Source organism: Macrobrachium nipponense, chromosome 22 (assembly GCF_015104395.2).
Source record: "Macrobrachium nipponense isolate FS-2020 chromosome 22, ASM1510439v2, whole genome shotgun sequence".
Lineage (NCBI taxonomy): Eukaryota > Metazoa > Arthropoda > Malacostraca > Decapoda > Palaemonidae > Macrobrachium > Macrobrachium nipponense.
Window position 1 is genome coordinate 38432948 of NC_087213.1, and position 22715 is coordinate 38455662.

The 22715-nt window shown below is 39.2% G+C and overlaps 1 long non-coding RNA gene across 1 annotated transcript in view; it reads left to right on the plus strand.

Annotated features, from left to right (window-relative positions):
* The window catches only part of LOC135198602 (uncharacterized), a 180294-nt gene that overhangs the window by 86542 nt on the left and 71037 nt on the right, over positions 1 to 22715 (plus strand). The window contains exon 3 of the long non-coding RNA XR_010310846.1: positions 22261 to 22427. This is a non-coding gene — a long non-coding RNA (uncharacterized LOC135198602). The remainder of the gene's footprint in view (positions 1 to 22260; positions 22428 to 22715) is intronic.

A 22715-nucleotide genomic window follows, 5' to 3' on the forward strand; every position in this document is an offset into this window, starting at 1 on the left:
GCAAGAGAATGGTTCACAGAGGTCATGACATTCCTTGTGGACTTCCCAAGGACGTTGCCCTGGAGGAGAGATCTACTCAAACAGCCTCACTTCGAAAGGTATCACCAAAACCTCTCCGCTCTGGATCTGACTGCGTTCAGACTATCGAAAAGTTGGCCAGAGCAAGAGGTTTTTCGAAAGCAGCTGCGAGAGCAATCGCCAATGCTAGAAGAGCCTCTTCAAGAGCTGTTTACCAATCAAAGTGGGCCTCCTTCAGGGCATGGTGCAGAAAGGAAGGAATTTCCTCTTCCACGACCTCTGTGAACCAGATAGCCGATTTTTTTGCTTTCCTACGAAATGTGCAAAAATTGGCAGTCCCGACCATTAAGGGATATAAAAGTATGTTGTCGGCCGTTTTTCAACACAGAGGACTGGACCTCTCTGACAACAAGGATCTCCACGACCTCTTGAGATCATTTGAAACCACCAAGATTCCACAAGCGAGACCGCCTTCTTGGAACCTCGATGTGGTTCTTAAACATTTAATGTCAAGTCCTTTTGAGCCTCTCCACGAAGCGTCTCTACGGAACTTGACGAAGAAAGCGCTTTTTCTAACTTCTCTGGCGACGGCGAAGAGAGTTAGTGAAATCCAAGTGTTCAGTAGCCAAGTGGGCTTCAAGGGGGACAACGCTGTCTGCTCGTTAGTCCCAACTTTCTTGGCTAAGAATGAGAACCCGTCTAACCTTGGCCCAAGAGACTTTGAGATCCAAAGGTATGTCGAGTCTCGTGGGTCAAGAACCAGAGAGAGCCCTGTGCCCTGTCAGGGCTCTCAAGTTCTATATTCACAGAACTAAAGAGGTAAGAGGTCCCTCAGGTAATCTCTGGTGCTCGGTGAAAAGACCAGAATTGCCTTTGTCAAAGAATGCTGTGGCTTTCTTCCTGAGGGACGTCATTAAAGAGGCTCATTCATCTTGCCAGAAGACTGATTTGAGCCTCTTACAAGTGAAAGCTCACGAAGTCAGAGCCGTAGCTACCTCTCTTGCCTTCCAAAGGAATATGTCTATCAAGGATATCCTTGATAGCACCTTTTGGAGGAGCAATTCCGTATTCGCCTCACATTACCTTCGGGATATGTGAGAACGATTTACGAGAAAGTAGTTCTTTGGGGCCATACATTTCTGCGGACACAGTTTTGGGGGCTAAAGGTATCTCTCTCCCTATCCCTTAGCTTAGAATAGGTTAGTTTTATTGTTGTGTTTTTGGTTGATGGTGAGATCTTCTGTGAAAATCTCCCATTCTTTAGATTAACTGTCAGGGGTTTTTTTGCTTAGTTGGTCAGGTGGTGGTCAGTTTGCTTTCGTTAGCCCTCATATGTTTGGCTCGATGGTCTTGTCACGTTGAGGTCACGTCCCCGTTGACAGAGCATCCAGAGCGCACCAGCACTACAGGTTTCCACCTGGCTGGCAACTCTGATTAAAGCAGAAGCAGGCTTAAGTGACAGTAATCACAGAGTCTACTTTGCTAACAGGTAAGGAACCTAGATGTACATCATCTACTTAATTTAAGTTTCCTAAAAATCCTATTCTGTCTCTTCCCACCATCCGAAGGTGGGATTCAGCTATATATATATCTGACAGGTAAGTTTCATGAACAAAATGTTATTGTTATAATACAATTAAGTTTGTTCATACTTACCTGGCAGATATATATAATTAGAGTGCCCACCCTCCTCCCCTCAGGAGACAGTGGCATGGATAAAATATGAATAGAAAATGGGAATGGTTCCTGATATCCGCCTCCCAGCGGCGGGAATGGGTACTACCACCTGGCCGCCCACTGCGTGTGCCGCGAATTTTGAAATTCTGTCGGACGTCAGAAAATACAGCTATATATATATATCTGCCAGGTAAGTATGAACAAACTTAATTGTATTATAACAATAACATTTCTCAAATGTTGTAATTGTGGACAAGACCATCATGTGAGATCAAAGATATGCCCATTCTACATATAAAATACTGAATTAAAACTACTAATAGGCAGGTCTGGCATGTCCATTCCAGAAGGAAAGCAAGAATTAAAATCAAAAGGTTTAATGGACCCTGCTAGAAATAAATCGCATTGAGATGCTGTAGAAAAAGTAATGCCCAAGAAACATTTTATAATGCCCAGAAAAACTAATGAAAAACAAACAACAAAGTCAACAAACAGAAATTAGCAAAAAGTCTCATGGAGAATCTAGCAATACTATACTAATAAGCAACCTTTATGAAATACTAATGAAAGATGAAGCATTGACATCTCTAGACTCTGAAAAGGAAGATAATGCTGACCAAACAATAAGAAAATGAGGTAGAGAAATAATTTCTCCCCCAAAAACTCAAGTTAATACTAATGACATCAAGAAGAAGAAAATGCCAAAAATCAAAAGGAAAACGTCCCCGAATTTAGATGACATTGGTGAAATAAGTCCTTCACCAGTCTTTCCAAGTAAAGTAAGAGTAATGAATTCTTCTATAGTTTTTCAAAGTAGATTTAAAGAAATAAATCCTGCACCAGTCTTTCCAAGGAAATTTAAAGAGAAAATGCAGTCAATCCAAGGAAGACAAAATGGTAATTGTGCATGTCAACAGTATAACCAAGAAGGCGTAGCCCTCAAAGCGAATCTCACCATGAACAGTGTGGATGCCGTAAATGTTTTTTGCAAGATTGCAAAGAAATGAAACCCTTGAATAAAGAAAAATTGATAAACGTGAAAAGAAATTTCTTAGCTAGAAAAAATAATACATATCCCAAGTCAGCTAGAATTACACACTAAAGATTGTATGTGTATTAGACACTCAATACTTAGTATTAGACAATTTCTTAGCCAAACAAGAAGTTAAATTCACTACTGAATCAGGAGATAATACAAATGTCAAAAAACAAATAGAAAATTAAAGCTAATTAAGAGAATAATTACCCATAGTTTTTTAAAAATATAATATATAAAATATATATATATATAGATATATACATATATATATATATATATATATATATATATATATATATATATATTATGATATATTACATATATATATATATATATATATTATATATATATTAATATATATAATATATATATAATATAATATATATATGTAGGTATATATATATATATATATATATAATATATATAATTATATAGATATTATATATATATATATATCTATATAGAATGGAGGTATGGTATATATATATATATATATATATAATATATATATATATATATATATAATATATATATATATATATATATATAATATATATAAGTTATATATATATATATATATATATATATATATATATATATATATAAAATGATTATATATCTATATATATATAATATATATATATATTATATAATATATAGGATATATATACGTATAATATATATATATATATATATATATATATATATTATATATATATATATATTATATATTATATACATATATATATATATATATATATATATATATATATATATATATATTAGTATATATCAAATGGCCAATGTCAATGCCCCTATATGAAACATCTTTTAGAAATCTACCTTCTAAGGAATTCAAGCTACTCTCTCTGGTGAAATTGATATGATAAATTATATCAAACAATGCTCTCTGTCATTTTCTCCCTGGCAATTGATGTATGGAGTAACCTGTGTTGTATGGAAGAATGAGTCCTACGGCTTAACCTAAAGAAAACTATATTTCTATTGCTTTACCAACACTCGCTTGAAGTGCGAAGTGTAGGGTTAGCATGGCTTCTTTTGTCTCCTGTCATAAGTCTCATTCTTGATCTTCAATGTGAGTGGGTAAGATATAAAAGGTTGTTCTTGTGTTTAGGTAAAGTCTAAAGTCATGAATCACATTACCAGGTATGCTGAACTTTTACTGACAAAGAATTTTGTATTGCCTGGGGTAGGTCATATGACAATTATCTATGGAGTTAAACAGGCGTTTAACAGTTCGGGGGATGGGAGGTACAGGGGAAGAAACGTTATACCAACGTCACTGAGGGACGTCATCCACTTTTTGCGAATGTGTGGTGGCTAATGACTAAGGACGGGGCTTTAGCCTCATTTTCTTAAGTAAAAAAGTTAATGAAACGTAATTGGCAATGCACAGTATTTCCCAAAATTAAGCCATTGTATGAAGCGCTCCCTGCTTTGATATGGAAATCCATCAGTTATTTTAGGAGTTATTTAAAAAAAACACTATTACACGGCCTCTGGAAACGTTAGTAGGAACCACTAATTGTTCGGTGATTTCTCCTTTACTACCTGACTTCGGTCGAACATAACGACATAAAACTTCGTCCTTTAAACAAAAAGTTTCCTTACACACATCATCGAGATCATCATCCAGCTCACATTCAAAAATTCGGGTTAGTGTCTCATCCTCTCTCTGCAACTTGACTAGCTCATCCTTATCCAAAACGTTAGAGCCTAATTCATCACCGTAACTAGGACTAGATACCTGTACATTTACTACGTTACTTCCAACAGCTACACCTTCTGTTTGGCTATCACTGTCCACAATAGAGTTCGGTCTCTCAGCCACACTCATGCCAAGATCAACCTCGCTACCTCTATCACACTCGTTCGAATCCACGAACTAACACTCGTTCGAATCCACGAACTTACACTCGTTCGAATCCACGAACTTACTCACGTTCGAATCCACGAACTCACTCATGTTTGAATCCGCGAACTTATTATGACCGTAGTCTACGTCTGTATCTAAACCCGACCTAATTACTACCATTTCAGGCACTGGAATATTCCTCACAACAGGATTCAACACCAACAGTTGAAACTGGGGATACAAATATAGAAAGAAACACTAACACAACAAAGGTTTATTTACAAGCTTACTAACATAGGTGAATGCAGAATGGTATCTCCTATTTACATAAAAAGATAGAATCTTACATTGCATGAACTGGGGGAACAGTGAGGCAATTAAAATACTTGCTAGTCAATTTGGCAGTTCGAAGCGGTGGCTTCACAAAAGTAGAGCGGCAATTGCAGACGTCCTCTTGACTCCGTATTGCAGAAAATAGTCTATTTGTAAGGCAGGAACTCCCCCCTTTTCTTCTCCGAAGTCTGCTCAACGTAGAGACAACTCGGTCGTCCACTCCTGAAGACGATTAGACCAGTATCCAACCAACTCTCGAACAACTCTTCTTCTGATTGATCCTTCGTCAGTTCCTTCGTCTCTAGTCTCTCTCTGACGATCACTGCTGCTGATCTCTCACTGATATTCTGTGCAGTGGCTCTTACTGAGGATATCTCTCTATGACTAACAGGTGTCTCTCTTTTATGATCTCTCTTTCTATCTCTTCCTCCGTTGTATTTATACGGCACTCTGGGGGCGGAGCCTACGGCGAGCGTCACAGACTCGCGAGATTTCCGGAAGTTGTTAGATGAATCTAGACGAGGTATTGCATCAGATATCGCGGCGTTTCTCCCGACACATTGGCGCTTGTTGCACTCCACAACACGCCCGACGATTCCAGAACAGGCGCCTCCAACACGGGCGCGAAAGCCTCTTTACTGCCGAACTTCTCGAAAATGCGTTCTCCTTTCCTTTAACTTCCTTTGCTATGAAGCAATTACCATCACAGTCGGCTCCTCTAAAGTTGAGGGATTTTGAAGAAGGATGAATCTAAATGGCAAAGGACCTCTGGTAGTGGTTTCACTCGCCCCAGAAACCATACTGACACCTTAAAATAAGGTGAGCGAGCCAGAATATTCTGGCAATTCCATATTAGCTTTTTTCTCTGGTATTATAGCAATATTTTACCTTAGAAATGTGTGCTAAAGGGACATTTCACTGGGCGACACGGGCCTTTGCCCAGAATTAGATTTTTCCTTCTTCAAAATCCCTTTTTTCGGCAGTTACCATACGGACGTAAGGAAAAAGTTTTTTTTTTTTTTTTAATTCACTATAAATTGAAATATTGTGCTAGAGACTTCCAATTTGTTGCAAAATAAAGGTAAATGATTGAATATTACTAGAATGTAAGAGTTTTAGCTTACAGTTGCGTTTTCTGACCATTTCGGTCGAGTCAAAGTTGACCGAAGGTTGAAGTTTTGGCACTTATCATTATTTATATGAAAATATTTCAAAACTGATAAAAGCTACAACCATGGGTTGTATTTTGTTTTATTCTACATGAAATTGCGCATATTTTCATATATAAGACTTTATGTAACGGCTAATATAACACTGTGCAAACATTATGACAATTGGACGAAAGAATTTCTGATTTTTTTGACAGTTACCGTGCGGATGTAAGGAAAAATTTTATTGCAGTGTCTTACCGAACAATTATACAGCCGTGATTTCCACGAGTGGCAGGAGACTAAATTCAAATATGGCGCGTAGGTGTCGCCAACACTGGTGGTGGTGACGTCATCTCCCTCCACTCACGGGAGAACCAGGTACAACTGCCCAGATGAATCCAATTCTTTTCCTCCCGGCGTTCGGTAAACATCGGTGGTCGGTGCGGTTGGATGACTTTGCTTCGCTTTTTTTCTAGTGGATTTGATCTTCGGAATTGGTGAATTACTCTTATTTGGCGTTTTTGTTAATTTGTATGTTTAGGCATTCCCATGTCGGATTCTAGTCCGTCGGGAGTTAGGTTTTGCATCTCAGGATGTAAAACTATATTATCCAAATTAGAGTATGATTCTCACACTAAATGTGTTAAGGGGGCCGGTCAGCTAATGCCCTTTTTTAAGGACAGGACTTTGATATTCATACCACTTAATAAGGTGACTTGGGACATCTCCAAACCGCATATGATTTTCGCCTCTGACCTTCAGTTTTGTGACGCCAGGGCGATTTATCCCGAAAATAACCATTTTTCAAATTCTATCTCCTCCCTTGATATTTAATATTAAGACCTGGGATTACTACCATATATAGACCTGATGTAGACCTCCAATCGAATGGAGAGTTTTTTTTTTCTAAAAGTCATTTTTTTGCAAGATATGAATTTTTCAATATGGTAAAAAAATAAACCCTATAAATCAGGAGAAAAAAATTTATAAAAAAAATACGAAACAAAAATTGGAAAAAAGGGCTCTATTTGATTGTTCTATAATGTCTTTCTGAGTTATATACCAAATTTCAATGTTATAGCTTTAAAACTAAGTGAGAAGATAGATTTTGAAGGTCAATAAGTATAGTTTTGAGATACGGGTGTTCAAAGTTTTCCTTCGTATTTCTATTAAGACAATGTTAATAAATAATGATTATTATGAATGTATATTTCTTTTTTGTGTATTAATAAACCAAAACTATTTTATTTATCATAATTTAATCATAAATGATGATCCCTTTGCTCATATATCGCAGCCTGGGGCACTGCTTGAGGCAAGATGGGGCACTCCTTCCTACGCAATTCTCTCTCCCCTTCGCTAACTCGGCTTATTACAGCGAATTTTCTTCTTCTGTATGTTAGCGAGATGTTTTCCTTGTATTTTCCTCTTTGGCATGATGAAATTCTTGCCCGAAACAAAGATAAACAAACGTAAATGCAAGAGAATGTCAAGAGGTGAAACTCGAAGGCGTACTCTTTTTTTTACAAAGACAATTTAATAAATCATGATTATTATGAATTTCATATTCCATTTTGGGTTTTAAAAAACCAAAACTTTGTTATTTATCATAAATGAAGATCTCTTTGCTCAAAGATCGTCGTAGCCTTGGGCACAGTGTGACGTGTGCTGTCAAGCAAGACGGGGGCGTTACTAAGCAACCCTCCCCTCTCTCTTCACTAACTATGCATATATTATGATATTCTGTAATAATACTTGAGCGATTTTTCTTCGTCTGTATGTTAGCGAGATGTTTTCCTTGTCTTTTCCTCATTGGCATGATGAAATTCTTGCCGAAACATACATAAACATACGTAAAAGCAGGCGTATGTCAGAGGTGAAATGGAACGTGTAGACTACTCGAAGTCTGTGATTGCACTAAATCATTATCAGGACTGGACTTGGCCTGAAGTCTCCTTCTCGACTCGGGGAATGTCTACAGATGCCATTTCTTCCAATTTCTTTGACAATAATGATCAAAATTTACGATAACAGAGGAAATATTGCATTTTCTTGTACGGATCAATGTTTTAGGCTTATTGAGTTACATTAACTAATTACCCTGTAACTACGAAAGTAAGAGGAATTTTGACGAAATATTTCTTATACGTATTCTCAATTGCCATATGAAGCTCCATGAATTTTTTCATGACTTTGCATTTTTCGCCCTATACCTCCATATATAGGCGTTCCGGCCGGCCCCCTTAAGTGTAGGGGACAGGTTTGTTCAGCAGATCGAACATGTAATGAGTGTAGTGATTGGACTGAATCTTAATGGAAGTTTTTTAGTTCATACTCGGAGAAATTAACGAAAGACAGAATTAGGAAAGCAGCGCTTAGGGAAAGAAAGATTAGCGCAGCTTCTTCTGCCTCTTCTTGCGATGCATCTGTTCCTTCTGTTTCTGTTTCTCCTCAAATTGTTATGTCTCCTCTAACTACACCACCTATTCCTCCTACTAACCCCACTTCTCTGGCTTCCTGTGTAGTTTCTTCCGACACCATTGCCAGTCTGGAATCGAGGTTCGATCAGAAATTGTCGGTACTAGCGAATACGATTATGCAACTGGGTAATTCGGTGAAGACGTTTTTGGAGAAAGCGGTTTCAGGTAAGAGAGTAGTTAAGGGTGCGTCTGTCTGTCCTGACACGTCTCCTAGACAAAGGTCACTGTCCAGCTCCCCCGCACCGGGGAGAAGACATACCGGAAGTCCAAGGAAGGCGATCGGGAGTTGCCCACAGACAGGCGCCTCTCTTGTTGATACTGTTGCTCCTCAACAGGACTCGAGTAAGCATTGGAAAGGCGTTGCGGTTAGACGCCTTTCGACTGATTCAAGCGATTCATCTCCGGTCACGCGCTGCACTTGGCGAGATTCGTCCATTTCGCATCCCTTAAAGAGGCGTTCAGGCGCCGATTCTTCGCCTCCTCCAGTCAAGCGGTATAAGGAGCCTGAGAGTAGTGTTGCGCCTCGGCCGTTAGTGGCTCGTTCTTCGCCTCAAGCTGTTCCCTTTTCGGCTCCATCTACTAGTAGAGATCGTGGCTTTAGCGCTGTAGTATCGTCACCTTGCCGATCTAAGGGTGCTTCCTTAGTCGCTTTTTTGCCTGCTGCGCCTGTTTCGCCTCGAATTTCGGCTGCTCCGAGCGTGGCGCAAGTAGTTATTCTTCCTCCTGAAGAGCATTTAGTCTCTTCCAAGACTTCTTTACCTGTTATTGATACTTCTTTGGCGCCTTTGCGCAAGCAGTTAAGAGATGTTAACTAACTGGATGAATGAGTCCAAGGGTAGTTCGAAGCCTTCAGATCCTGTGGTAGTTCCGTCTACTTCTTCGGTGGTATCGGAGAATGAGGAAGACGGAGAGGAGGAGGATTCACATCACCTTTCGTGTTATTCACGTCTCCTTAGGTATCTTCTGGTTTCTTATCCAGATTATTTTGAGAAAGCGGCTCCGCACTCCCCGACTTCGACTTTTTTGATGAGGAGGAAAACTTCGGACCCTCTCCTCCCGAAACTCGTTCTTTCTAAAGTGGTTAGACATTCGTTGAAAGAGACAGAGAAATGGATGTCTATGAAAAGAGACTTAGGGAAGGCTCTTTTTGCTTACCCTCCCTCTAAGTTGCTTCGTAAGAGGTATAGGTTTTACGTAACGGGAAGCTCCTTCTCTGGGAGTTTCTGCCTCCTTCCAGGGAGACTTCTCCAGTTTAATTGACTTCTCTAGAAGACCTGCTTTCGCTGTAGCGAAATTTTTCTTTACAGCTCCTGAGTTAGACCACGTTGTAAAGAACCAATTTAAACTTTTGGAAATATTTAGCTTTCTTGATTGGACTATTGGCGCTTTAGTGGCCAAGATCGTAGACTGTCCTTCTCTTTCACAGGACTTAGCAGAGGATTGGATTGGTGTTCTGTCCTGTGCGGACAAATCCATTAGGGATGGATGTGATGAGTTAGCTTCGCTCATCGCCTTTGGTACCCTTAAGAAAAGGCAACTTTGGTGCTCCTTTGCTTCTAAAGGGGTCACTTCTCAACAGAAGTCTGCTCTTTTGTTTGCTCCTTTTGTGAAAGATAACCTCTTTCCAGAGGATGTAGTGTCGTCAATTTCGTCTGCTCTAGATAAGAAATTGACTTCTGATTTGCTAGCACAGTCTACTAAGAGACCTAAAGCTCCTTCAGTGGCTGTTCCTTCCGTTTCCCCTCTGGCCCAGGCGCCCTTTCGAGGGAGAAAACCCAAGTGCTTCTTTCGGCCGAAGACGAATTTGCGACCTCAGTCAAAGACCTCGGCCAAGGTCAACAAACCTTCCAAGTGAAAGCTCGGTTCTTCATGCACCAGTGGGAGGTAGGCTGGGGCTGTTTTGGGAGGAATGGGAAAACAGAGGAGCAGAAGCCTGGATAGTTCAAGTACTCAAGTTCGGCTACCGTATTCCTCTCATTTCACCTCCCTCGCTCTCACCTATGCCAATTCCATTCCGGGCATACTCTCCGGGCTCAGACAAATTTCTGGTGCTAGCCGTGGAAGTGGAAGCACTTATTCTCAAAGAGGCTATAGAGTAGATAGAGGGGAATTTCTTCTGGGGTTTTACAATCGCCTTTTTGTAGTTCCCAAGTCTTCAGGGGGCTGGAGGCCTGTGTTGGATGTGAGCGCCTTGAACTTGCATGTCTAGAAAACAAAATTTCATATCGAGACCACTCGGTCGGTTCTGGAGTCCATCAGACAGGGGGATTGGATGGTTTCTCTGGACATGCAAGACGCTTATTTTCACATTCCGATACATCGCGAATCTCGGAAGTACCTGAGGTTCATGTTCGAAGGCAAAGTGTTTCAGTTTCGGGCGCTCTGCTTTGGACTGGCGACCACTCCTCAAATATTCACCAGGGTTCTGTCCCCGATAGGCAGCCGGCTTCACATCTTAGGAGTAAGAATCTCCCTCTATCTGGACGATTTGCTTCTTCAGTCGGAGTCAGAGAGTCGGTGCATGAAGGACCTAGGAACAACTCTGGCTCTTGCCAGAAAGTTAGGAATTCTGGTCAACAAACGGAAGTCTCAGTTTGTACCTTCGCAGAGCATCCTCTATTTGGGGATATGACTGAATGCTCAAGTTTTCGGGCTTTTCTGTCCCCGAAGAGGGTCCAAGGCTGCCTGGAGACAGTTCAAGAGTTCTAGGACAAAGAGATAAGTTCTGCCAATCAGTGGATGAGACTCCTGGGCAAGTTGACTTCGGTGGAGAAATTTGTGAAGTTGGGAAGACTGCACATTAGACCTCTGCAGTTCTTCCTGAGAGCTTCTTGGTGCAGGAAGACGCAACCGGACTCGATTACCTTTCCTGTCACAAACCAAATAAAAGAAGATCTAAGGTGGTGGCTGTCTCAGGCAAGATTGGAAGAAGGGTTAGATTTATGCTCCATCCTCCCAAGCCTACAGTTCTTTTCTGACGCGTCGGACACAGGTTGGGGAGCCCTGCTGGGGAATCACCGTGCTTCAGGAGCTTGGTCAGCGAAGGAGAAGTAGTTCCACATAAATGTAAAGGAACTTCTAGCAATTTTCCTGGGGCTGAGACAGTTTCGGAATTTAGTAGAAGGACAGATAGTGGCAGTGCATTCCGACAACTCCACGGCGCTCTTGTACGTGCGGAAACAGGGGGTTACTCAGTCTTTCACTCTGTACGAAGTAGCCAAGGATCTCCTCTTGTGGACAAACGATGCAAATGTTCAGCTAGTTCCGAGATTTGTTTCGGGAAAGATGAACGTCCTGGCGGACGAGCTAAGTCGTCAACAGCAAGTGTTACCACTGGAGTGGACTTTGGATGACAAGATTTGTCAGAGACTTTGGCTCCTTTGGGGACGACCTTCCATAGACCTGTTCGCGACATCAAGGAACCGTCTTCCTCTCTTTTGTTCTCCAGTTCCAGACCCTCTAGTTTGGTCGGTAGACGCAATGCTGTTGGATTGGTCGGGTCTGGACGCTTATGCATTCCCTCCGTTCGGACTAATAAGAGGGGTACTGAACAAGTTCATGTCACACAACAATGTACACTAACTCTAATCGCTCCCTTTTGGCCCAGGAAATAGTGGTTCCCGGACCTTCTCCAGTTCTTGGTAGACTTCCCCAGACTTCTTCCTCCAGAGAAGTGGCTTCTCAAACAACCTCACTTCAAGAGGTACTACCAAAACCTGTCCGCTCTAGCTCTGACAGGGTTCAGATTGTCCGGAATCTTGTCAGAGCTAAAGGGTTTTCAAGAAGAGCTGCAGAAGCTATTGCTCGTTGTAGGAGAGAGTCTTCTAACAAGCTCTATCAAGGTAAGTGGAGAATCTTCAGAGAGTGGTGTAGAGGCGCTAAAGTCTACTTCTGTGACCTCTTTAACAGAAATAGCAGATTTTCTTCTATTTCTTAGGGAATCTAAGAAACTAGCTCCCTCTACGATCAGAGGATATAGAGCTATGCTTTCTTCGGTTTTTCGACACAGGGGTTTGGATATTTCCTCCAACTTGGATCAGTCGGACCTCATTAGGTCTTTTGAAACCACTAAGTTCCCTCATGATACAGTGGCTTGTAACTTAGATGTAGTGCTTAAGTTCCTCATGGGTCCACCGTTTGAACCTTTGAAGTTGGCTTCACTTAGGAACTTGACTAAGAAGACTCTTTTTCTTATTGTCCTAGCTTCTGCAAAGCGTGTCAGCGAATTGCATGCTATAGACAAAAGAGTCTGTTTCTCTCAAGGGAATGCTGTATTTTCGGTCTCTTTAACTTTTCTAGCCAAAAATGAGAATCCGTCTAATCCTTGGCCTAGGAGTTTTGTGGTTAGGAACTTATCTGATTTGGTAGGACATGAGGAGGAAGAAAGGCTCTTATGTCCAGTCTGGGCAATTAAGCAGTATCTTATTACCACTAAAGAGATTAGAGGCCAATCGTCTAAGCTCTGGACCTCAGTTCAAAATCCCTCTCGTCCTCTTTCTAAGAATGCTATATCATTCTTTATTAGAGAGCTTATCAGGGAAGCTCACTCGCAGTCCGAGAACGAAAATCTTTCCGTTCTGAGAGTAAAAGCTCACAAAGTTAGAGCAGTTGCTACTTCTTTAGCATTTAGAAAGAATTTATCTTTATCTACGATTCTTCAGAATACGTTCTGGAGATCGGATTCAGTTTTTGCGAGCCATTATCTCAAAGAGATAGAAACGGTTTTCGAGAATTGCAGAACATTGGGTCCGGTTGCGGTTTCTGGCATGGTGTTGGGAGAAATGGCACAGGGGTCGTTACCTCTATGCTAACTTTTCGCCTTGAAATAGGTCGTTGAGTTCAAGGGAAGCTGGGGATACTGAGTACTTGGGATACCCACCAGTCTTTTAGGTCGGATTTTTAATAAAGGTTGGGTATACTATATGTTTTTAAATCTAGTGTTGGTGACAAATGTTTTGTATGATTGAATTGCTGGTCTTAGCCCAGGGCAAGGGCAATCTTTGTTGTTACTATCCTCCGTCAGTCAGCCTTGACTCGCTTGAACTACGGAAGGATTCCACTCCTGTAGAGGCTGCCTTTGGTCAGATACCAAGTCCTCTACAATAGTAAGAAGAGCACCGACCAGAGGCAGTAACAGTCTGCTGTAGCTCTCTTACAAGGTAAGGTACAACAGACACCTTGAATGTTTACTGGTATTGTCATAAATGTAACTCATTTAGAAATACTAGTGGTCCACTGAATCCCACCTTCCCATCAATGTGTAATCACCTGTATAATTGTTCAGTAAGACACTACAATAAAAATGGAATTTTCATTAGTAAAATGAAAGTTTGTTGTATACTTACCGAACAATTATGATTATACCCACCCTCCTCCCCATAGGTGGACGGACGGACAGAAAGAATTGGATTCACCTGGGCAGTTGTACCTGGTTCTCCCGCTAGTGGAGGGAGAGGACGTCATCACCACCAGTGTTGGCGACACCTATGCGCCAAATTTGAATTTTAAGTCTCCTGCCGCTCGTGGAAATCACGGCTGTATAATTGTTTGGTAAGTATACAATAAAATTTCATTTTACTAATGAAAATTCCATATTTTTTTCAAAAATTCACTATAAATCGAAATATTGTGCTAGAGACTTCCAATTTGTTGCAAAATGAAGGTAAATGATTGAATATTACTAGAATATAAGAGTTTTAGCTTATCGTTATCTATATGAAAATATTTCAAAACTGATAAAAGCTACAACCATCAGTTGTCTTTTGTTGTATTCTACATGAAATTGCGCACATTTTCATGTATAAAACTCAATGTAACGGCTAATATGAAATGGTGCAAAACTTACATCAAAGTGACAAAATAATTTCTGAGCTGTGTCGCTGATGTTTTTTAGTGTGAGAAGAAAGAAATTCGCGCATGTGCGCCTGGGTAACGCTTGTAAACAAAACATCACCTTGATCCGTGAACTCCCAGCATCCCTCAAGGTGCATGATTCAAAAGTTTTCGCCAAGTAGGCCTATAACTATTTTTCTGCAAATTTAAAACAAACTTTTTTGCGTTGACGTATCATATGTCAATTAACCCTTAAACGCCGACTGGAAAAAAAAAACGGTATTTACGTTCGATATTTTTTTCTCTCGGGTGCCGACTGGACGTATTTTACGTTGACAAATACAAAAGTTTTTTTTTTAAAAATTGTCGCGGAAAAATACTTTTACGCCTACCAGCCAAAAACTCTTGAATCCCGCGCCTTGGGGGATGCTGGGAGTTCACGGATCAAGGTGTTGTTTTGTTTACAATCGTTACGCAGGTGCGCAAGCGCAAATTTTTTTCTTGCTGCACTGAAAAGTATCTGTGACACATCTCGGAAATTATTTCGTCACTTTGGCATAATTTTTGTACCATTTTAAATTAGCCGTTACATGGAGTATTATATATGAAAATGTGCGCATTTTTATGTAAAATGCAACTAAAAAATACTCATGATTGTAGCTTTTATCAGTTTTGAGATATTTTCATATAAATAACGATAAGTGACAAAATTTCAACCTTCGGTCAACTTTGACTACAGAAATTGTTGAAAAACGCAATTGTAAGCTAAAACTCTTATATTTTAGTAATATGCAATCATTTACCTTAATTTTGCAACTAATTGGAAGTCTGTAGCACAATATTTCGATTTATGGTGAATTTATGAAAAAACTTTTTCCTTACGTCCGTGGGGTAACTCTTCCGAAAAAAATCATACATGCGATTGTGGTATGTTTGCAACCTTCGGTCAACTTTGACTCTACCGAAATGGTTGAAAAATGCAATTATAAGCTAAAACGCTTATATTCTAGTAATATTAAATCATATACCTTCATTTTGCAACAAATTGGAAGTCTCTAGCACAATATTTCAATTTATGGTGAATTTATGAAAAAAAAAACATTTTCTTTACGTCCGCGCGATAACTCTTCTGAAAAAATCATACGTGCGATTGTGGTAATGCTTGCACCATTTTAAATTAGCCGTTACATAAAGTTTTATATATGAAAATGTGCACAATTTCATGTAGAATACAACTAAAAATAATTTAAGGTTGTAGCTTTTCTCATTTTTGAAATTTTGCATATAAATCACGATAAATAGAAAAAAAACCACGTTCGGTCAACTTTGACTCTACCGAAATGGTCGAAAAACGCAATTGTAAGCTAAAACTCTTACAGTCTAATAATATTCAGTCATCTATCTTCATCTTGAAACAAATTTGAAGTCTCTAGCACAATATTTAGATTTATGGTGAATTTAAAAAAAAAAACTTTCCTTCACTCCACGCGCAGATTCTCCGCCACAAATCTCCGAAATGCATATGTCTCATTCTTGGAATATTTGTTCCGTTTCATATTAGGCATTTCATAGAGTTTTATATATGAAAATGTGCGCAATTTAATGTAGAATAAAACTAAAAATATTTGAAGGTTGTAGGTTTTCTAATTTACAAAATAATTGCATATAAAAAATATATATAAAAAAATTTGACATTCGGTCAACTTTAACTCGTCAGATATGGTTGAAAACTGCAATTGTAAGCTAATACTCTTACAATATAGTAATATTCAATCATTTGTCTTCATTTTTAAAGAAATTGAAAGTCTCTAGGACAATATTTAGATTTATGGTGAATTTTTGAAAAAAATATTTGTTTACGTTCGCGCGTTACGAATTCATGCATTATTTTGTGATAATATTTTCTCTTGTGTTGCTTTTATTGTTTTACAATGTGTTATATACCAAAATTATTGCAATTTAGTGTACATTACAATGAAAAAAAAAGTAACTTTTTACCTTTAACCGTTTTGTGCACAGCGTGATTTGAATACAATTATATATGAAATTTCATTTTTGCGCTATCATATATCGCATTATTTATATATGATAATGATAATTTTTTTCATTACTGATTGCATACTAAACTTCAGCCAATGACAAAAAAAAAGGAGCCAAAAATGAACTCTTAATCTTGAAAACTAAGCTCGCTGTGATTTGAAAAAAAAGATTTTTTCCGATTCCGCACTCACTCCGAAACACCTCCGGCACACGGGAGACAATTTTTATTTTACTGCTTCAGCGTTTAAGGGTTAAGCACCCAACAGACAATTTTCGTGTATGTTTATTACGTCCAATAGGCGTTTAAGGGTTAAGAGATTTGAGCAGTCAAGTTCTCCAAGTGAGCTCAAGCCTCAGACATGGGATGTTTCCTTGGTTCTCAAGTGATTCATTAAGGGTCCATATAGCTCTTGTGTCGCTCATCTGACAGGAACTTGACGCTCAAGGCAGTTTTCCTTCTGGCCTTGGCATCTTCCAAGAGGGTAGGAGAGCTCCACGATCTGAGCTATGACGTGAAGTACGCCAGGGGTTGGGGGTCATTGTCCTTCGAATTTGTCCCGGATTCCGTGGCCAGGGCCCAAAATCCCTCTGCACGATTACAAGTTCACTGTTTTCCATTCCATCACTGAATGACTTGTGGGTGGTGATGCTCAAGAGCATTTATGTGCCCTGTGTTGCTATCTTAAAAGGACTCAGCACCTTGGACCAGGCTGCTGCAGACTTGTTGTTAGCACAGGTAAGACAGGAACCAATTTCTTGAATTAATATTTGACAAAAGCTTACTTGGTCATCCCATATACCTAACTTGAAAATAAAATGTGTAAAGGCAACAGTTCTATAAGAGTATTACCTCATACTTCATGGGGTGCTGACTGAACACAGCTCTGATTATATAAAGCTATTATTTTACCAAAGTTAGCTTATGGTTGCAAAGTGTTCACATCTGCCCCTCTGTAAAATTAAAAGCTCTTTATTCTGTTCATCATGCAGGCATTCGGATTTCTACAGGAGCTTTTAGGTCTCCTCCCATAGAAAGTATGTTGGTGGATGCTGGAGAGCTTCCTCTGGATCTCCATTTCCAGACTTTGCTGGTGTGAAGTTGGATTAGGTTCCAGAGACTTCCAAACTCTTTAGCTAGGATTGCAGTCATAAATGAAAGATATTTTCCTTATTTTAAAGATCATTAAAAATACCACACCATTTTCACAGATTCTCTTAAGTGCGATTCAAACCTTGAATTTTTATTCAAAACACCCTCAGATTTTAAAGATTTTAGAATAGTTGTTTTTGGTTAACCGATAAAGGAAAATCTTAAGGCTGATAAGCTGGCGAAAAGGGCAATTCATGATGGTCCACAAAGAAATATTGCAATACATTTAGAGATTTTTTTTCCTTACATACAAAAAAAAGCCCAAGAGAAATGGCAAAATATTTGGAAAAATGTTGTAAAAAGCAATCAAAAGATGGTGGAAAATAAGAGATTAGCAATTCCTTTTAATTACAGCAAAATGTTAAGGAGATCGGAAACAGCCCTTTGCTGCTTAAGAATTGGTCACACACACCTGACACATGGTTATTTATTGGCAGGACATCCCCAGCCATTCTGTGATGACTGCCTGGTTCCTCTGACTGTGTGACACTTTTAAGAGTGCCGTAATGAGGAGAGTGAATACCTTCTCTCCAGGGTACTTGGAAGGAATATTATTAGTCAAACGAATGGTATTTTTAGGTTTGTGGAGAAGGCAAGCTTCCTACAAAAGTTATGATGTCATACTTGTAACTTAACCGTACATAAAATGAAAATTTTTATTTATCAATTTTTTTTAATTACACAACAGCATGTTTCCGACGTTGATGACCTTAGTTGTTGTGACGCCATGGTACATTAAAGAAAAAAAAAAAACAGCTTCCCTAGCTGTGGCCACGCTAACAGCCTTCTCAAAGGTTAAATCAGATTCAGTCAACAACACCTGCTGAACTTTATCACTGGCAAGACCCATTACAAACTTGTCATGTAACATCTTGGACAGCATTGCCCCAAACTCACAAGTATGGGCAAGTGCTTTGGTGCTGCACAAAATCATTAGCAGACTCTCCTAACTTTTGAGCACAAGAATAGAACTTAAAATGTTCATAGATGAGAACAGGTTTAGGTTTATAGTGACTATGCTGAGTGGCAATTATCTGCTCATAGGTGCTCTCTTCAGGCATCTGGGGAGAGAGTAATTCCCTAGCCAAACCAAAAACCTTTGGCCCTGCCACAGTGAAAAATACAACTTTCTTAGCATCTTTAATGTCATTAGCTATGATATACATATTAATCCTACTGCAATAGGGATCATAATCCTCTTCCCCTTCATTGTATGGATTCATATTACCAACAATACCTGCCATCTTCAAAAATATAGTGATACAGAGGTAACCAAGCCTCAAAAACAACAGCAATCAGTACATAGCCTATAGCAGTAAACACTAGCCTAACCTAGTTTACAAGACATAGCCTAACCTATCTTAGCCTACAGCCCGACAAATAAGGATTAGCCTAGCGTATGACACAGGATCACTACAAATAGAACAAACATACCATAGTAAATAGTACAAAATTAGCAATTAGCATCTAGCTTTTCTAGCCTAGGAGGAACAGCTTAGCCTAACAATTCTAGCACTTAGTCTGCCTAATCTCTGACAGAGCAAAAATCACATTAACCTGATCTGATCCCATCTTTATTGTCAATTAAATGCGATATTCTATGTACAAACAATGTCAGAGCATAGTTATAGTTTAGGTTGACATTATACTATAGTAGAATATTGATACATATGTAGCTAGATACCTAGGATGACTGAGAAGCCGGTGTGAGGGTTTTAGTAGTAAGTATGTAGATAATGTCCTTTGTCGGTCTTATACAGTCACAGTAAGTCCTATTGTATTAGTAGGATAATGTAGAATAGCGTTGCAAGTATGCATGCTTAATAGTTTGGAGTCTGGACAGTAACAGTAGTTAAGGATATCATAGTTAGTAGTCTCTTATAAAGCGTCTTTTCTAGTTGGCACCTTGCCGGTAGTCTCTTCTTCTTCTTCTAAATCTGTCTCAGTCGAGGCATTAAATCATCTTAGTTTTTATGATAGGAAAGTTGTTAGAGTAAGATAGAAATATTACGATACTGCACCCCAGAATCCCCTCCACTTATTGATGTGGCAATGAGGTATCTCTCCTTGTAGCTGTTTGTCACCAGGTAGCCGAGTTTTGCTCCTTTACCTTTGCCTTAAAGTTTCTGCCCAGGGTCTTTGGAAGGGCTTGGTCAACCTTCAACCAGAGAGTGATTCTAAGAGTAGATTTTTCCTTATTGAGGTTGACATTTTTTACTCCAGAGAAGGTATCGTAGTCTTTCCCACATAGGGATTCAAATGCTGCAGGATCATGACTCTCTCCTTTGGATGTTTGACTCGGAGCCTTTGTGAGCTTTTCAAGATTTTTCAGATACTTTGGGTTACTCCTAACATCAGTAAGGTATAGGTGAGTCATCTGGACACTTGTATGCATGGCAGTCAGGAGGATGGAATCTGTTTGTAAGGATTTTCCTGAATTTTTGTAACAAGAATCAGAACTGTCAGTCATGAACCCATCTCATTGTCCTCTTTGAATAACTTCCATAGGAACTTTTGCAAGATATATACTACTGAGTTCTGTGTGAGTGCTGCATTACTATCTTGAAGGTACCTGACACTGCAGGTTTGGATGTCAACAACTCATCAGTTAGTACTCTGTAAATTGATCCATGGGCAATTTCTCTTCTAGCGTACTTGAAGGAAAATTGAACAAGAGCTCATGATAGTAGGGCAGCATCCTGTACTTTGTGCAGAGAAGTAATTGGGTATGATAACTTGCACATTGTTTTACTTGCAGAACATTCCCCTGTAGCCTTGGACGTACTTTTCTTGAACCAGGGGTTTCTTCCCAGTGAGTCGGTTAGCAATCCCAACTCCCTCCATGTCCAATTGGCAGAAGACATGTTAGAAGTGACTGGTTCTCCTCTATTTCCTTCTCCAGTAAATGGAGAGTGAGAGTGCCATTCTGTTTACAAGCTGGACAGACAAGAGTGCAGTTTAGCTATTAGACTGAGCACCAGTCTTTTCATTGGCAGTGAAGGGATGCAAGTTCCCTTCCTCTCTTGGGAAGGGGAGAGGGGACAGACAATAAAGCAAACTTGATCGTATTTACTTGTTTAATTGTCTCTGATACTTTGATGTGGGATTTTACAGCTTAATTTAATAATGGCATACAATCCCTTTTCTTAATAGTCCAGAAGTCTGGTGACTGCTACATCCCACATGTGCTGCATGGGTGCCTTCTTCTGCTCCTAAACAGACCAGGAAGGTAAAACCCCAGGTTTGGCAAACCTACCAGCTGTTTCAGAAAGTACCCAGATTCTTCCCACCGCTGGGTAAGTCACCTTTGTAATGAACGAAGGTTTATATTTGAGTAGGAACAAATAGCAAATTTTAAAATATTTATTTGTCCTAATACACAAATCTAAAGTTCTTTAAATCAACAGCCCACCTCAGCCACTACTTTAAATCAACAGCCCACCTCAGCCACTACTTTCTCTGGTACCATGGCCAGATGGCCAAGTGGAGTGCAGACCAACTGTTGGGCCAGGATTCCCCCTGCCTGTTGGTAGTTAACTACCTTTTCAATAAGTTTGAATGCATTGTTCCATCTTGCATTCGCAAGCTAAATCTCTATGTAAAGAACTTTAGGCTTGTATGTTAGGAAAGATACAAGTTACTTTTGAAATTTTCTATTTTCATTAGTATGTGAACTTGTACATGGGTTATACTAATGAAGATTTACATACAAGGCTGGACTTCAGAGTAGATGTTTTGCTCTGAGTACTCTAAAAACGTATCTGTACAAAGTTCAAGAAAGCAGAGCTTAGAATCGTTGTTTATATATGAGGAATTATCTTGTGCCCTTCAATTCCACAAGCAGTTAGAATAAAGTGAAATGGTCTTCCTTCACTCCAACTTATAGTACAGTAATATATCATAATCTGCTAAATATGCCTAATTTTTTTGCTTCCTTTTACTTTTCATACTTTTCCTTAAATCTCATCCTTCCTAGATCTCAAACTTCTGAAATTTGACCTTGCTCCCATTTTATCCAATCCTTCAGGCCAGCCCTATGAGAGCTGGAAGTCAGCTCAGGGGTCTGGTTAATGATAATAATTGACCTTGCTCCAGTTTTCATCTCACTAAAGAATAAATCTTTCAGCTGGGCCTTTTGAGTTTATAAAATTGTAGTCTCTTTATAATGATTAATGATAATAATGATGATCATTATCCTTCACAATTTCCACTCATTCTTTTAAAATGTTGAATTTCTCTCAGTTCCTATCAGCAGTCACAGCAAAGGCATTATGATACATTTATACTGTAATACAAAAGGAATTTAAAGAAGCACCTTCATCTCTGTGTTACTTTACCAATGGACTAGTATATTCTAAATGTGATTCTGCAGGTTGTTACTACATTCTATGCACATTATTCAAACCCAGTAAGCATTAAATCCACCTCCAAAATCAGAGGTGCCATTATGCAGCACAGTAACTAGGTCAAAAGCTGATCGAATCCATACGGGAGAAGGCTCTCTCTCTCTCTCTCTCTCTCTCTCTCTCTCTCTCTCTCTCTCTCTCTCTCTCTCTCTCTCTCTCTCTCTCTCTCAATAACAAAGTTACCATTGCATTTTATATGTACCTAGAGACTACTTTATTAATATTTACCTGGTACTTTTATTTCCATATGCATACCAGCTTCTTTTGAAGTGAAGATCGATGGGAAAACTGTCCACTCCAAACTAGAAACAATGGCATTCCCTGATTATGAAGAGGTAGCAACTATAACATCTGAGGTTAATGGAGGCGGAGAAGCGCGAACTGTAACCCAAACAGAAAGCTCCTGCACTATACTTTAGTATGAGGTAGGATATGTGTATTTTTAATACCACTTCGTTTGTTTGAATTGAGAAAAATACATTATCTTAAATAATAGTGGAATATATGTGTTCTTAATTAATAGGTAATTATTTTGTTAGCAATAATAATATGAAAATTTTAATAATACATATGTGACAAGTTTTCTTTGTAGAATTCTGGTATTATTTTGCATAGTCTGGAATTTTGAATACGTATACAGGCAGTCCCCGGGTTGTCTTTCCAGACTTACAACACTTGCCTCATTGCGCTGTTAACCACAATTTTCAGGGCCA